This window comes from Lolium rigidum, chromosome 4 (assembly GCF_022539505.1).
Source record: "Lolium rigidum isolate FL_2022 chromosome 4, APGP_CSIRO_Lrig_0.1, whole genome shotgun sequence".
Taxonomy (NCBI): Eukaryota; Viridiplantae; Streptophyta; class Magnoliopsida; order Poales; family Poaceae; genus Lolium; species Lolium rigidum.
In genome coordinates, this window is record NC_061511.1 from 106,194,534 (window position 1) to 106,199,397 (window position 4,864).

The following is a 4,864-nucleotide window of genomic DNA, read 5'->3' on the forward strand; positions in this document are numbered from 1 at the left end:
CTCCAAATAATCATGAAACATGCAAAATAGATGAAATAACATAAGTATTGTGTCCCAATATGAAATATATCAATGAATAACAGCAAATTATGATATAAAATAGTGATGCAAATTGGACGTATCAGCCAGCAGCTTACTCAACGTTTCAAAGGCGGCATGAGATCGAAAGAAAAAGGCAAGTGACCAAATATCAGGAGCCAAAAATAATCCAAGAAATGAAACTTATTGTACATAGAGGATGACATGCGGGTCCCATTTTGCAGCATCGGTTTCAGCGTTTCAAATGCGGTTTGAGATCAAAAGAAAAAGAAAGTAGCCAGAAATTAGGGGGTAAAAAAACTCCAAAAAATGAAAGTTGATTGTACATAGAGGATGACATGCGGGTCCCATGAGTCAGCAGCTTACTCAACGTTTCCAAGGCGGCAGAGGATCATAAGAAAAAGGAAATAGCCAAAAATCATAGGGTGAAAAAAACCAAGAAAAGAAATTTTATAGTACATAGAGGATGACATGCGGGTCCCATGAGCCAGCAGGTTCCTCAACGTTTTCAAAGGCCGCTGGGGATCAAAAGAAAAAGGCAAATAGCCATAAATTAGGGGTAAACAATAAATCCAACAAAGGAAAGGTTTATTGTTCATAGATGCTGACATGTGGGACCCATGAGCCAGCAGCGTCAAGGCAAGTGACCAAAAATCAGGGGTAAAAAAATCCAAGAAAAGAAACTTTATTGTACATAGAGGATGACATGTGGGTCCCATGAGCCAGCACCTTACTCAACGTTTCAGAGGCGGCTTGAGATCGAAAGAAAAAGGAAAGTGACCAAATATCAGGAGCTAAAAATAATCCAAGAAAGGAAACTTTTATTGTACATAGAGGTTGACATATGGGTCCCACTAATACAAGCTCTTTCGCTCGAAGATCTTGCAAGTTGATTGTACATAGAGGATGACATGCGGGCCCCATGTTTCAGCAGCTTACTCAATGTTTCCAAGGCGGCATTGGATCAAAATAAAAGGAAATAGCCAAAATCAGAGAGTGAAAAATAAATCCAACAAAGGAGAGGTTTATTGTCCATGGAGGCTGACATCTGGGACCCACGAGCCAGCAGCGTCCTCTACGTTTAGAAGGCGACTGGGGATCGAAAGAAAAAAGGCAAATAGCCAGAAATTAGGGGTACAAAATAACTCCAAGAAAGGAAATATTTATTGTTCATAGAGGCTGACATGTGGGACCCATGAGCCAGCAAAGTCTTCAACGTTTCAAAGGCGGCAGGGGATCAAAAGAAAAAGGAAGTGGCCAGAAATTAGGGGTAAAAAATAACTCCAAGAAAGGAAACTTTTATTGTTCATAGAGGATGACATGCGGGACCCATGCTCCAGCAGCTTCCTCAACGTTTCAAAGGCAGCATGAGATCGAAAGAAAAAGGTAAGTGACCAAATATCAGGACCCAAAAATAATCGAAGAAAGAAATTTTATTGTACATAGAGGATGACATGCGGGACCCATTTAGCAGCAGCGGCCTCAACGTTTCCAAGGCGGCACGGGAGACGGGATCAAAAGAAAAAGGAAGTAGCCAGAAATCAGGGGGTCAAAACAAAATCCAAGAAAAGATATATTTCAATTGGGCTGCATCTTGCCGTCTGGGCCTTCGAACTATCGTGCTGGACGCCTTTTGACTCGTACAATTTCAGCCCACTCCAAAACATGAAAGTCCTATGTTTCGCAAAAACAAAAAACAAGGAGATTCAACATATAAGTTTGTTTATGTAAAAATAAAGATTTAATTTATCCGTTTGCAAAGCTCAGAGCGAAATACACTGTTTATTGTCTGCAAAATAATCAAGATATCACATGTTTCTTGTACGGGGAGGCTGACATCGGGGACCCATGAGCCAGCAGCGTCGTCAACTTTTTAAAGGCGGCAGGGGATGGAAAGAAAAAATAAACCCAAAATCAGTTGGTCAAAAATCCAAGAAAATAAACATTTATCGTTCTGAGAGGATGACATGCGGGGCCCATGAGGCAGCAACATCCTCAGCGTTTATTGTTCATAGAGGCTGACATGTGGGACCCATGAGCCAGCAACGTCCTCAACGTTTTAAAGGCGGCAGGAGATCGAAAGAAAAAATAAGCCAAAAATCATTTGGTAAACAAAATCCAAGAAAAGAAACATTTACCGTTCTGAGAGGATGACATGCGGGACCCATGAGGCAGCAGCATCCTCAACGATTCCAAGGCGGCAGGGGATCAAAAGGAAAAAAAGCAAATATCCAGAAATTAATTTGGGGTTCAAAATAAATCCATCAAAGGAAACTTTTACTGTTCATAGAGGATGACATGTGGGACCGACCTGCCAACAGCGTCCTCATCGTTTCAAAGGGGGCAGGAGATTGAAAGAAAAAGGAAAATAGCCAGAAATTAGGGGTGAAAATTAACTACAAGAAAGGAAACTTTTATTGTTCGTAGAGGATGACATGCGGGACCCATGAGCCAGCAACTTACTCAACGTTTCAAAGGCGGCATGAGATCGAAAGAAAAAGGCAAGTGACAAAATATCAGGAGACAAAGATAATCCAAGAAAAGAAACTTTATTGTGCATAGAGAATGACATGCGGGTCCCATTTTGCAGCAGCGGTCCCAACGTTTCAAATGCGGCTTGATATCAAAAGAAAAAAGAAAGTAGCCAGAAATTAGGGGGTAAAAAAACTCCAAGAAAGGAAAGTTTTATCGTTCATACAAGCTGACATGTGGGACCTATGAGCCAGCAGAGTCCTCAACGTTTCAAAGGCGGCAGGGGATCAAAAGAAAAAGGAAATAGCCAAAAATCAGAGGGTGAAAAAAACCAAGAAAAGAAAGTTTTATAGTATATAGAGGATGACATGCGGGTCCCATGATCCTGCAGGTTCCTCAACGTTTCAAACGTGGCATGAGATCGAAAGAAAAAGGCAAGTGACCAAATATCATGAGCCAAAAATAATTCAAGAAAAGAAACTTGATTGTACATAGAGGATGACATGCGGGTCCCATTTAGCAGCAGTGGTATCACCGTTTGAGAGGTTGCACGGGATCGAAAGAAAAAGGCAAGTGACCAAATATCAGGAGCCAAAAATAATCCAAGAAAATAAATTTTATTGTGCATAGAGGATGACATGCGGGTCCCATTTTGCAGCAGTGGTCTCAACGTTTCCAAGGCGGCACAGGACCAAAAGAAAAATGAAGTAGCCAGAAATCCAAGAAGAAAGATTTCAATTGGGCTGCATCTGGACATCTGGGCCTTCGAACTATCCTGCTCGGCCTTTTGACTCGTACAATTTCAGCCCACTCCAAAACAGGAAAGTTCGGAATTTTCTAAAAAAATAGGAAAGTCCTATGCTTCGCAAAAACAAAAAAACAAGGAGATTCAACATATAAGTTTGTTTATGTAAAAATAAAGATTTAATTTATCCGTTTGAAATAGCTCAGAGCGCAATACACTATTTATTGTCTGCAAAATAATCAAGATATCACATGTTTGTTGTACGGGGAGGCTGACATCGGGGACCCTTGAGCCAGCAGCGTCGTCAACGTTTTAAAGGCGGCAAGGGATGGAAAGAAAAAATAAACCAAACATCTGTTGGTAAAAAATCCAAGAAAAGAAACATTTTCGTTCTAAGAGGATGACATGCGGGACCCATGAGGCAGCAGCATCCTCAACGTTTATTGTTCATAGAGGCTGACATGTGGGACCCGTGAGCCAGCAGCGTCCTCAACGTTTTAAAGGCGGCAGGAGATCGAAAGAAAAAAAAAGCCAAAAATCGTTTGGTCAACAAAATCCAAGAAAAGAAACATTTACCGTTCTGAGAGGATGACATGCGGGACCCATGAGGCAGCAGCATCCTCAACGATTCCAAGGCGGCAGGGGATCGAAGAAAAAAAGGAAATAGCCATAAATTAATTAGGGGTTCAAAATAAATCCATCAAAGGAAACTTTTATTGTTCATAGAGGATGACATGTGGGACCGACCTGCCAACAGCGTCCTCATCGTTTCAGAGGGGGCAGGAGATCAAAAGAAAAAGGCAAATAGCCAGAAATTAGGGGTCAAAAATAACTCCAAGAAAGAAAACTTTTATTGTCGTAGAGGATGACATGCGGGACCCATGAGCCAGCAGCTTTAGTCAACGTTTCAAAGGCGGCATGAGATCGAAAGAAAAAGGCAAGTGACCAAATATCGAGTGCCAAAAAAATCCAAGAAAAGAAAGTTTTATTGTACATAGAGGATGACATGCGGGTCCCATGAGCCGACAGGTTCCTCAACGTTTCAAACGTGGCATGAGATCGAAAGAAAAAGGCAAGTGACCAAATATCGGGATCCAAAAATAATTCAGGAAAAGAAACTTGATTGTACATAGAGGCTGACATGTGGGACCAATGAGCCAGCAGTGTCCTCAACGTTTCAAAGGTGGCAGGGGATCAAAAGAAAAAGGAAATAGCCAAAAATCAGAGGGTGAAAAAAACCAAGAAAATGAACTTTTATAGTACATAGAGGATGACATGCGGGTCCCATGAGCCTGCAGGTTCCTCAATGTTTCAAACGTGGCATGAGATCAAAAGAAAAAGGCAAGTGACCAAATATCAGGAGCCAAAAATTATTCAAGAAAAGAAACTTGATTGTACATAGAGGATGACATGCGGGTCCCAATTAGCAGCAGCGGTCTCAACGTTTCAAATGCGGCTTGAGATCAAAAGAAAAAAGAAGTTGATTGTACATAGAGGATGACATGCGGGTCCCATGAGCCAGCAGCGTTTCAAACGTGGCATGAGATCGAAAGAAAAAGGCAAGTGACCAAATATCGAGATCCAAAAATAATTCAAGAAAAGAAACTT